Source organism: Crinia signifera, chromosome 6, assembly GCF_055691185.1.
Source record: "Crinia signifera chromosome 6, ASM5569118v1, whole genome shotgun sequence".
Lineage (NCBI taxonomy): Eukaryota > Metazoa > Chordata > Amphibia > Anura > Myobatrachidae > Crinia > Crinia signifera.
The window spans coordinates 218,003,015-218,015,257 of NC_139222.1; the positions used below are offsets into that span (position 1 = coordinate 218,003,015).

Consider the following 12,243-nt stretch of genomic DNA (forward strand, 5'->3'; position numbering starts at 1 on the left):
CCTCTTTCCTCTCTTTTGTTTTGGGAATTTTTTTTCCTCTTCCATTTTTTTTTGCCGAGCCCAACAATTGATGATCATTGAGAGGGGGATTTAGAAAAAGTATCACTTACCTTCTTCGGACCATCATTTGGGTGGTAACTGCCAATAAAAGAAAACATTGGCCCACCCAGCTCACCTACACATGACTGTCCTGTCTGCCTGTCTGTTCCAAGTGACTGTCTGGCTGTCAGGTTCCGCCGGATTCCGAGTGAGCAGCTTGTGATGTCATAGAGGGCAGATTGTGATGTCACACAAAGGGTCCTGCCACATGAATGCCTGTCCATCTGACTGTCTACTACTGCTGCTGAATGGGCTCAAAACAGGAAAGCCGTCATTGCACCTGATTGTGCAAGATTCCTCCTTCTCCTCTGCAGCAGCTAGCTGATTGATTTACTCAGCAGCAGTTCGTCAGGGACACAGGCATGCAGCAGCAAAGAGCGAGGAGACAGCTGGCTGCTGCTGCTTGCCTGTTGGTCGTCTGCCTAGTGGGTGTGTGTCTGTTGACGCGACGTCAACAGACGGGGCGGAGCACATGCAAATTTGGCCTCCTACCCAGCTGAGGCACCCTGCCCGCCCGCCGACGACCTAATCACAAAATCAGTTGGATGGCTACTCGTCCTCCGGTCCCTGTCCAGCACTTCAAGTCCTATTCACACCTGCCGTACAGCCAGGTATCTTTCAGACTGCAACGACATAGAAGTGATGTGTGTGTGTTAGATGTGTCCGTGGTGCTGATCTCTTCTGCACCAGTGTTGGTGGCCGAATTCCGGTTCGCGCGCTTTGCTGGGACCCCATTCGGGTTATCGCTTCTCGGCCTTTTGGCTAAGATCAAGTGTAGTATCTGTTCTTATCAGTTTAATATCTGATACGCCCCCTATCTGGGGGCCATATATTAAATGGATTTTTAGAACAGGGAGATGGAAGAAGAGCTTGCTCTGTCCACTCCACGCATTGACCTGGTATTGCAGTACTTCCAGGACCGGTGCACCTTCCTAATCTGTTATCCAAAAAAAGACTATTTCCATTCCTGGCACTTAATTTGGAGTATCAATTGTTTGTGCACCTTTGTACTAACTTTGTATTTAGAAATGCATGCATTTGCTGCTTCAAGGTTTAACCCTTGTGCATAAATACTTTGAAATCCTGCCTCCAGTGTATCATTTTGTGACTATTTCTTGACTCCTTGAATTGTACTTTCTGGAATCGAGGCAGTTAAATATTTTTACGTGACACTACACTTGATATCAGCATATGCGGCCTAGCCAAAAGACCGGAAGCCTGCCTAAATTAAATGACTTATCAATCGCTGCGACCTCCCAAAAAATAGGCAAACACTATGTGACTTACCTACGATCTTTCCACGGAAACATCAACTGGATCACAGCAATGGCATTTTTGGACCCCCCTCCCTCTCCATTTGAAATGGCTTGGTTTTTTTTTTGCTTTTTCTTTCTTGATCTCTTATATTTTTTTTCTTTTCTTTTTGCGCTCTCTTTTCTCTCTCTTTTGTTTTGGGAAATTTTTTTCCTCTTTCCTCTCTTTTGTTTTGGGAATTTTTTTTCCTCTTCCATTTTTTTTTGCCGAGCCCAACAATTGATGATCATTGAGAGGGGGATTTAGAAAAAGTATCACTTACCTTCTTCGGACCATCATTTGGGTGGTAACTGCCAATAAAAGAAAACATTGGCCCACCCAGCTCACCTACACATGACTGTCCTGTCTGCCTGTCTGTTCCAAGTGACTGTCTGGCTGTCAGTTTCCGCCGGATTCCGAGTGAGCAGCTTGTGATGTCATAGAGGGCAGATTGTGATGTCACACAAAGGGTCCTGCCACATGAATGCCTGTCCATCTGACTGTCTACTACTGCTGCTGAATGGGCTCAAAACAGGAAAGCCGTCATTGCACCTGATTGTGCAAGATTCCTCCTTCTCCTCTGCAGCAGCTAGCTGATTGATTTACTCAGCAGCAGTTCGTCAGGGACACAGGCATGCAGCAGCAAAGAGCGAGGAGACAGCTGGCTGCTGCTGCTTGCCTGTTGGTCGTCTGCCTAGTGGGTGTGTGTCTGTTGACGCGACGTCAACAGACGGGGCGGAGCACATGCAAATTTGGCCTCCTACCCAGCTGAGGCACCCTGCCCGCCCGCCGACGACCTAATCACAAAATCAGTTGGATGGCTGCTCGTCCTCCGGTCCCTGTCCAGCACTTCAAGTCCTATTCACACCTGCCGTACAGCCAGGTATCTTTCAGACTGCAACGACATAGAAGTGATGTGTGTGTGTTAGATGTGTCCGTGGTGCTGATCTCTTCTGCACCAGTGTTGGTGGCCGAATTCCGGTTCGCGCGCTTTGCTGGGACCCCATTCGGGTTATCGCTTCTCGGCCTTTTGGCTAAGATCAAGTGTAGTATCTGTTCTTATCAGTTTAATATCTGATACGCCCCCTATCTGGGGGCCATATATTAAATGGATTTTTAGAACAGGGAGATGGAAGAAGAGCTTGCTCTGTCCACTCCACGCATTGACCTGGTATTGCAGTACTTCCAGGACCGGTGCACCTTCCTAATCTGTTATCCAAAAAAAGACTATTTCCATTCCTGGCACTTAATTTGGAGTATCAATTGTTTGTGCACCTTTGTACTAACTTTGTATTTAGAAATGCATGCATTTGCTGCTTCAAGGTTTAACCCTTGTGCATAAATACTTTGAAATCCTGCCTCCAGTGTATCATTTTGTGACTATTTCCTGACTCCTTGAATTGTACTTTCTGGAATCGAGGCAGTTAAATATTTTTACGTGACACTACACTTGATATCAGCATATGCGGCCTAGCCAAAAGACCGGAAGCCTGCCTAAATTAAATGACTTATCAATCGCTGCGACCTCCCAAAAAATAGGCAAACACTATGTGACTTACCTACGATCTTTCCACGGAAACATCAACTGGATCACAGCAATGGCATTTTTGGACCCCCCTCCCTCTCCATTTGAAATGGCTTGGTTTTTTTTTTGCTTTTTCTTTCTTGATCTCTTATATTTTTTTTCTTTTCTTTTTGCGCTCTCTTTTCTCTCTCTTTTGTTTTGGGAAATTTTTTTCCTCTTTCCTCTCTTTTGTTTTGGGAATTTTTTTTCCTCTTCCATTTTTTTTTGCCGAGCCCAACAATTGATGATCATTGAGAGGGGGATTTAGAAAAAGTATCACTTACCTTCTTCGGACCATCATTTGGGTGGTAACTGCCAATAAAAGAAAACATTGGCCCACCCAGCTCACCTACACATGACTGTCCTGTCTGCCTGTCTGTTCCAAGTGACTGTCTGGCTGTCAGGTTCCGCCGGATTCCGAGTGAGCAGCTTGTGATGTCATAGAGGGCAGATTGTGATGTCACACAAAGGGTCCTGCCACATGAATGCCTGTCCATCTGACTGTCTACTACTGCTGCTGAATGGGCTCAAAACAGGAAAGCCGTCATTGCACCTGATTGTGCAAGATTCCTCCTTCTCCTCTGCAGCAGCTAGCTGATTGATTTACTCAGCAGCAGTTCGTCAGGGACACAGGCATGCAGCAGCAAAGAGCGAGGAGACAGCTGGCTGCTGCTGCTTGCCTGTTGGTCGTCTGCCTAGTGGGTGTGTGTCTGTTGACGCGACGTCAACAGACGGGGCGGAGCACATGCAAATTTGGCCTCCTACCCAGCTGAGGCACCCTGCCCGCCCGCCGACGACCTAATCACAAAATCAGTTGGATGGCTACTCGTCCTCCGGTCCCTGTCCAGCACTTCAAGTCCTATTCACACCTGCCGTACAGCCAGGTATCTTTCAGACTGCAACGACATAGAAGTGATGTGTGTGTGTTAGATGTGTCCGTGGTGCTGATCTCTTCTGCACCAGTGTTGGTGGCCGAATTCCGGTTCGCGCGCTTTGCTGGGACCCCATTCGGGTTATCGCTTCTCGGCCTTTTGGCTAAGATCAAGTGTAGTATCTGTTCTTATCAGTTTAATATCTGATACGCCCCCTATCTGGGGGCCATATATTAAATGGATTTTTAGAACAGGGAGATGGAAGAAGAGCTTGCTCTGTCCACTCCACGCATTGACCTGGTATTGCAGTACTTCCAGGACCGGTGCACCTTCCTAATCTGTTATCCAAAAAAAGACTATTTCCATTCCTGGCACTTAATTTGGAGTATCAATTGTTTGTGCACCTTTGTACTAACTTTGTATTTAGAAATGCATGCATTTGCTGCTTCAAGGTTTAACCCTTGTGCATAAATACTTTGAAATCCTGCCTCCAGTGTATCATTTTGTGACTATTTCTTGACTCCTTGAATTGTACTTTCTGGAATCGAGGCAGTTAAATATTTTTACGTGACACTACACTTGATATCAGCATATGCGGCCTAGCCAAAAGACCGGAAGCCTGCCTAAATTAAATGACTTATCAATCGCTGCGACCTCCCAAAAAATAGGCAAACACTATGTGACTTACCTACGATCTTTCCACGGAAACATCAACTGGATCACAGCAATGGCATTTTTGGACCCCCCTCCCTCTCCATTTGAAATGGCTTGGTTTTTTTTTTGCTTTTTCTTTCTTGATCTCTTATATTTTTTTTCTTTTCTTTTTGCGCTCTCTTTTCTCTCTCTTTTGTTTTGGGAAATTTTTTTCCTCTTTCCTCTCTTTTGTTTTGGGAATTTTTTTTCCTCTTCCATTTTTTTTTGCCGAGCCCAACAATTGATGATCATTGAGAGGGGGATTTAGAAAAAGTATCACTTACCTTCTTCGGACCATCATTTGGGTGGTAACTGCCAATAAAAGAAAACATTGGCCCACCCAGCTCACCTACACATGACTGTCCTGTCTGCCTGTCTGTTCCAAGTGACTGTCTGGCTGTCAGGTTCCGCCGGATTCCGAGTGAGCAGCTTGTGATGTCATAGAGGGCAGATTGTGATGTCACACAAAGGGTCCTGCCACATGAATGCCTGTCCATCTGACTGTCTACTACTGCTGCTGAATGGGCTCAAAACAGGAAAGCCGTCATTGCACCTGATTGTGCAAGATTCCTCCTTCTCCTCTGCAGCAGCTAGCTGATTGATTTACTCAGCAGCAGTTCGTCAGGGACACAGGCATGCAGCAGCAAAGAGCGAGGAGACAGCTGGCTGCTGCTGCTTGCCTGTTGGTCGTCTGCCTAGTGGGTGTGTGTCTGTTGACGCGACGTCAACAGACGGGGACGAGCACATGCAAATTTGGCCTCCTACCCAGCTGAGGCACCCTGCCCGCCCGCCGACGACCTAATCACAAAATCAGTTGGATGGCTACTCGTCCTCCGGTCCCTGTCCAGCACTTCAAGTCCTATTCACACCTGCCGTACAGCCAGGTATCTTTCAGACTGCAACGACATAGAAGTGATGTGTGTGTGTTAGATGTGTCCGTGGTGCTGATCTCTTCTGCACCAGTGTTGGTGGCCGAATTCCGGTTCGCGCGCTTTGCTGGGACCCCATTCGGGTTATCGCTTCTCGGCCTTTTGGCTAAGATCAAGTGTAGTATCTGTTCTTATCAGTTTAATATCTGATACGCCCCCTATCTGGGGGCCATATATTAAATGGATTTTTAGAACAGGGAGATGGAAGAAGAGCTTGCTCTGTCCACTCCACGCATTGACCTGGTATTGCAGTACTTCCAGGACCGGTGCACCTTCCTAATCTGTTATCCAAAAAAAGACTATTTCCATTCCTGGCACTTAATTTGGAGTATCAATTGTTTGTGCACCTTTGTACTAACTTTGTATTTAGAAATGCATGCATTTGCTGCTTCAAGGTTTAACCCTTGTGCATAAATACTTTGAAATCCTGCCTCCAGTGTATCATTTTGTGACTATTTCTTGACTCCTTGAATTGTACTTTCTGGAATCGAGGCAGTTAAATATTTTTACGTGACACTACACTTGATATCAGCATATGCGGCCTAGCCAAAAGACCGGAAGCCTGCCTAAATTAAATGACTTATCAATCGCTGCGACCTCCCAAAAAATAGGCAAACACTATGTGACTTACCTACGATCTTTCCACGGAAACATCAACTGGATCACAGCAATGGCATTTTTGGACCCCCCTCCCTCTCCATTTGAAATGGCTTGGTTTTTTTTTTGCTTTTTCTTTCTTGATCTCTTATATTTTTTTTCTTTTCTTTTTGCGCTCTCTTTTCTCTCTCTTTTGTTTTGGGAAATTTTTTTCCTCTTTCCTCTCTTTTGTTTTGGGAATTTTTTTTCCTCTTCCATTTTTTTTTGCCGAGCCCAACAATTGATGATCATTGAGAGGGGGATTAAGAAAAAGTATCACTTACCTTCTTCGGACCATCATTTGGGTGGTAACTGCCAATAAAAGAAAACATTGGCCCACCCAGCTCACCTACACATGACTGTCCTGTCTGCCTGTCTGTTCCAAGTGACTGTCTGGCTGTCAGGTTCCGCCGGATTCCGAGTGAGCAGCTTGTGATGTCATAGAGGGCAGATTGTGATGTCACACAAAGGGTCCTGCCACATGAATGCCTGTCCATCTGACTGTCTACTACTGCTGCTGAATGGGCTCAAAACAGGAAAGCCGTCATTGCACCTGATTGTGCAAGATTCCTCCTTCTCCTCTGCAGCAGCTAGCTGATTGATTTACTCAGCAGCAGTTCGTCAGGGACACAGGCATGCAGCAGCAAAGAGCGAGGAGACAGCTGGCTGCTGCTGCTTGCCTGTTGGTCGTCTGCCTAGTGGGTGTGTGTCTGTTGACGCGACGTCAACAGACGGGGCGGAGCACATGCAAATTTGGCCTCCTACCCAGCTGAGGCACCCTGCCCGCCCGCCGACGACCTAATCACAAAATCAGTTGGATGGCTACTCGTCCTCCGGTCCCTGTCCAGCACTTCAAGTCCTATTCACACCTGCCGTACAGCCAGGTATCTTTCAGACTGCAACGACATAGAAGTGATGTGTGTGTGTTAGATGTGTCCGTGGTGCTGATCTCTTCTGCACCAGTGTTGGTGGCCGAATTCCGGTTCGCGCGCTTTGCTGGGACCCCATTCGGGTTATCGCTTCTCGGCCTTTTGGCTAAGATCAAGTTAGTATCTGTTCTTATCAGTTTAATATCTGATACGCCCCCTATCTGGGGGCCATATATTAAATGGATTTTTAGAACAGGGAGATGGAAGAAGAGCTTGCTCTGTCCACTCCACGCATTGACCTGGTATTGCAGTACTTCCAGGACCGGTGCACCTTCCTAATCTGTTATCCAAAAAAAGACTATTTCCATTCCTGGCACTTAATTTGGAGTATCAATTGTTTGTGCACCTTTGTACTAACTTTGTATTTAGAAATGCATGCATTTGCTGCTTCAAGGTTTAACCCTTGTGCATAAATACTTTGAAATCCTGCCTCCAGTGTATCATTTTGTGACTATTTCTTGACTCCTTGAATTGTACTTTCTGGAATCGAGGCAGTTAAATATTTTTACGTGACACTACACTTGATATCAGCATATGCGGCCTAGCCAAAAGACCGGAAGCCTGCCTAAATTAAATGACTTATCAATCGCTGCGACCTCCCAAAAAATAGGCAAACACTATGTGACTTACCTACGATCTTTCCACGGAAACATCAACTGGATCACAGCAATGGCATTTTTGGACCCCCCTCCCTCTCCATTTGAAATGGCTTGGTTTTTTTTTTGCTTTTTCTTTCTTGATCTCTTATATTTTTTTTCTTTTCTTTTTGCGCTCTCTTTTCTCTCTCTTTTGTTTTGGGAAATTTTTTTCCTCTTTCCTCTCTTTTGTTTTGGGAATTTTTTTTCCTCTTCCATTTTTTTTTGCCGAGCCCAACAATTGATGATCATTGAGAGGGGGATTTAGAAAAAGTATCACTTACCTTCTTCGGACCATCATTTGGGTGGTAACTGCCAATAAAAGAAAACATTGGCCCACCCAGCTCACCTACACATGACTGTCCTGTCTGCCTGTCTGTTCCAAGTGACTGTCTGGCTGTCAGGTTCCGCCGGATTCCGAGTGAGCAGCTTGTGATGTCATAGAGGGCAGATTGTGATGTCACACAAAGGGTCCTGCCACATGAATGCCTGTCCATCTGACTGTCTACTACTGCTGCTGAATGGGCTCAAAACAGGAAAGCCGTCATTGCACCTGATTGTGCAAGATTCCTCCTTCTCCTCTGCAGCAGCTAGCTGATTGATTTACTCAGCAGCAGTTCGTCAGGGACACAGGCATGCAGCAGCAAAGAGCGAGGAGACAGCTGGCTGCTGCTGCTTGCCTGTTGGTCGTCTGCCTAGTGGGTGTGTGTCTGTTGACGCAACGTCAACAGACGGGGCGGAGCACATGCAAATTTGGCCTCCTACCCAGCTGAGGCACCCTGCCCGCCCGCCGACGACCTAATCACAAAATCAGTTGGATGGCTACTCGTCCTCCGGTCCCTGTCCAGCACTTCAAGTCCTATTCACACCTGCCGTACAGCCAGGTATCTTTCAGACTGCAACGACATAGAAGTGATGTGTGTGTGTTAGATGTGTCCGTGGTGCTGATCTCTTCTGCACCAGTGTTGGTGGCCGAATTCCGGTTCGCGCGCTTTGCTGGGACCCCATTCGGGTTATCGCTTCTCGGCCTTTTGGCTAAGATCAAGTGTAGTATCTGTTCTTATCAGTTTAATATCTGATACGCCCCCTATCTGGGGGCCATATATTAAATGGATTTTTAGAACAGGGAGATGGAAGAAGAGCTTGCTCTGTCCACTCCACGCATTGACCTGGTATTGCAGTACTTCCAGGACCGGTGCACCTTCCTAATCTGTTATCCAAAAAAAGACTATTTCCATTCCTGGCACTTAATTTGGAGTATCAATTGTTTGTGCACCTTTGTACTAACTTTGTATTTAGAAATGCATGCATTTGCTGCTTCAAGGTTTAACCCTTGTGCATAAATACTTTGAAATCCTGCCTCCAGTGTATCATTTTGTGACTATTTCTTGACTCCTTGAATTGTACTTTCTGGAATCGAGGCAGTTAAATATTTTTACGTGACACTACACTTGATATCAGCATATGCGGCCTAGCCAAAAGACCGGAAGCCTGCCTAAATTAAATGACTTATCAATCGCTGCGACCTCCCAAAAAATAGGCAAACACTATGTGACTTACCTACGATCTTTCCACGGAAACATCAACTGGATCACAGCAATGGCATTTTTGGACCCCCCTCCCTCTCCATTTGAAATGGCTTGGTTTTTTTTTTGCTTTTTCTTTCTTGATCTCTTATATTTTTTTTCTTTTCTTTTTGCGCTCTCTTTTCTCTCTCTTTTGTTTTGGGAAATTTTTTTCCTCTTTCCTCTCTTTTGTTTTGGGAATTTTTTTTCCTCTTCCATTTTTTTTTGCCGAGCCCAACAATTGATGATCATTGAGAGGGGGATTTAGAAAAAGTATCACTTACCTTCTTCGGACCATCATTTGGGTGGTAACTGCCAATAAAAGAAAACATTGGCCCACCCAGCTCACCTACACATGACTGTCCTGTCTGCCTGTCTGTTCCAAGTGACTGTCTGGCTGTCAGGTTCCGCCGGATTCCGAGTGAGCAGCTTGTGATGTCATAGAGGGCAGATTGTGATGTCACACAAAGGGTCCTGCCACATGAATGCCTGTCCATCTGACTGTCTACTACTGCTGCTGAATGGGCTCAAAACAGGAAAGCCGTCATTGCACCTGATTGTGCAAGATTCCTCCTTCTCCTCTGCAGCAGCTAGCTGATTGATTTACTCAGCAGCAGTTCGTCAGGGACACAGGCATGCAGCAGCAAAGAGCGAGGAGACAGCTGGCTGCTGCTGCTTGCCTGTTGGTCGTCTGCCTAGTGGGTGTGTGTCTGTTGACGCGACGTCAACAGACGGGGCGGAGCACATGCAAATTTGGCCTCCTACCCAGCTGAGGCACCCTGCCCGCCCGCCGACGACCTAATCACAAAATCAGTTGGATGGCTACTCGTCCTCCGGTCCCTGTCCAGCACTTCAAGTCCTATTCACACCTGCCGTACAGCCAGGTATCTTTCAGACTGCAACGACATAGAAGTGATGTGTGTGTGTTAGATGTGTCCGTGGTGCTGATCTCTTCTGCACCAGTGTTGGTGGCCGAATTCCGGTTCGCGCGCTTTGCTGGGACCCCATTCGGGTTATCGCTTCTCTGCCTTTTGGCTAAGATCAAGTGTAGTATCTGTTCTTATCAGTTTAATATCTGATACGCCCCCTATCTGGGGGCCATATATTAAATGGATTTTTAGAACAGGGAGATGGAAGAAGAGCTTGCTCTGTCCACTCCACGCATTGACCTGGTATTGCAGTACTTCCAGGACCGGTGCACCTTCCTAATCTGTTATCCAAAAAAAGACTATTTCCATTCCTGGCACTTAATTTGGAGTATCAATTGTTTGTGCACCTTTGTACTAACTTTGTATTTAGAAATGCATGCATTTGCTGCTTCAAGGTTTAACCCTTGTGCATAAATACTTTGAAATCCTGCCTCCAGTGTATCATTTTGTGACTATTTCTTGACTCCTTGAATTGTACTTTTTGGAATCGAGGCAGTTAAATATTTTTACGTGACACTACACTTGATATCAGCATATGCGGCCTAGCCAAAAGACCGGAAGCCTGCCTAAATTAAATGACTTATCAATCGCTGCGACCTCCCAAAAAATAGGCAAACACTATGTGACTTACCTACGATCTTTCCACGGAAACATCAACTGGATCACAGCAATGGCATTTTTGGACCCCCCTCCCTCTCCATTTGAAATGGCTTGGTTTTTTTTTGCTTTTTCTTTCTTGATCTCTTATATTTTTTTTCTTTTCTTTTTGCGCTCTCTTTTCTCTCTCTTTTGTTTTGGGAAATTTTTTTCCTCTTTCCTCTCTTTTGTTTTGGGAATTTTTTTTCCTCTTCCATTTTTTTTTGCCGAGCCCAACAATTGATGATCATTGAGAGGGGGATTTAGAAAAAGTATCACTTACCTTCTTCGGACCATCATTTGGGTGGTAACTGCCAATAAAAGAAAACATTGGCCCACCCAGCTCACCTACACATGACTGTCCTGTCTGCCTGTCTGTTCCAAGTGACTGTCTGGCTGTCAGGTTCCGCCGGATTCCGAGTGAGCAGCTTGTGATGTCATAGAGGGCAGATTGTGATGTCACACAAAGGGTCCTGCCACATGAATGCCTGTCCATCTGACTGTCTACTACTGCTGCTGAATGGGCTCAAAACAGGAAAGCCGTCATTGCACCTGATTGTGCAAGATTCCTCCTTCTCCTCTGCAGCAGCTAGCTGATTGATTTACTCAGCAGCAGTTCGTCAGGGACACAGGCATGCAGCAGCAAAGAGCGAGGAGACAGCTGGCTGCTGCTGCTTGCCTGTTGGTCGTCTGCCTAGTGGGTGTGTGTCTGTTGACGCGACGTCAACAGACGGGGCGGAGCACATGCAAATTTGGCCTCCTACCCAGCTGAGGCACCCTGCCCGCCCGCCGACGACCTAATCACAAAATCAGTTGGATGGCTACTCGTCCTCCGGTCCCTGTCCAGCACTTCAAGTCCTATTCACACCTGCCGTACAGCCAGGTATCTTTCAGACTGCAACGACATAGAAGTGATGTGTGTGTGTTAGATGTGTCCGTGGTGCTGATCTCTTCTGCACCAGTGTTGGTGGCCGAATTCCGGTTCGCGCGCTTTGCTGGGACCCCATTCGGGTTATCGCTTCTCGGCCTTTTGGCTAAGATCAAGTGTAGTATCTGTTCTTATCAGTTTAATATCTGATACGCCCCCTATCTGGGGGCCATATATTAAATGGATTTTTAGAACAGGGAGATGGAAGAAGAGCTTGCTCTGTCCACTCCACGCATTGACCTGGTATTGCAGTACTTCCAGGACCGGTGCACCTTCCTAATCTGTTATCCAAAAAAAGACTATTTCCATTCCTGGCACTTAATTTGGAGTATCAATTGTTTGTGCACCTTTGTACTAACTTTGTATTTAGAAATGCATGCATTTGCTGCTTCAAGGTTTAACCCTTGTGCATAAATACTTTGAAATCCTGCCTCCAGTGTATCATTTTGTGACTATTTCTTGACTCCTTGAATTGTACTTTCTGGAATCGAGGCAGTTAAATATTTTTACGTGACACTACACTTGATATCAGCAT

The 12,243-nt window shown here is 46.1% G+C and overlaps 8 non-coding genes across 8 annotated transcripts; all 8 read left to right on the forward strand.

The window, feature by feature from the left end:
* Positions 1 to 841: 841 nt before the first annotated feature.
* Positions 842 to 1,032, forward strand: LOC146012281 (U2 spliceosomal RNA). Its single transcript, XR_014445450.1, has one exon. It is a non-coding gene; the product is annotated as a U2 spliceosomal RNA (small nuclear RNA).
* A 1,374-nt stretch (positions 1,033 to 2,406) lies between these two features.
* On the forward strand, positions 2,407 to 2,597 carry LOC146012282 (U2 spliceosomal RNA). The gene has a single exon (XR_014445451.1). It is a non-coding gene; the product is annotated as a U2 spliceosomal RNA (small nuclear RNA).
* Positions 2,598 to 3,971: 1,374 nt separating this feature from the next.
* LOC146012283 (U2 spliceosomal RNA) lies at positions 3,972 to 4,162 on the forward strand. The gene has a single exon (XR_014445452.1). It is a non-coding gene; the product is annotated as a U2 spliceosomal RNA (small nuclear RNA).
* A 1,374-nt stretch (positions 4,163 to 5,536) lies between these two features.
* Positions 5,537 to 5,727, forward strand: LOC146012285 (U2 spliceosomal RNA). The gene has a single exon (XR_014445454.1). It is a non-coding gene; the product is annotated as a U2 spliceosomal RNA (small nuclear RNA).
* A 1,374-nt stretch (positions 5,728 to 7,101) lies between these two features.
* On the forward strand, positions 7,102 to 7,291 carry LOC146012603 (U2 spliceosomal RNA). Its single transcript, XR_014445760.1, has one exon. It is a non-coding gene; the product is annotated as a U2 spliceosomal RNA (small nuclear RNA).
* Positions 7,292 to 8,665: 1,374 nt separating this feature from the next.
* On the forward strand, positions 8,666 to 8,856 carry LOC146012286 (U2 spliceosomal RNA). Its single transcript, XR_014445455.1, has one exon. It is a non-coding gene; the product is annotated as a U2 spliceosomal RNA (small nuclear RNA).
* Positions 8,857 to 10,230: 1,374 nt separating this feature from the next.
* LOC146012547 (U2 spliceosomal RNA) lies at positions 10,231 to 10,421 on the forward strand. Its single transcript, XR_014445707.1, has one exon. It is a non-coding gene; the product is annotated as a U2 spliceosomal RNA (small nuclear RNA).
* A 1,373-nt stretch (positions 10,422 to 11,794) lies between these two features.
* Positions 11,795 to 11,985, forward strand: LOC146012287 (U2 spliceosomal RNA). The gene has a single exon (XR_014445456.1). It is a non-coding gene; the product is annotated as a U2 spliceosomal RNA (small nuclear RNA).
* The last annotated feature ends 258 nt before the right edge of the window (positions 11,986 to 12,243 follow it).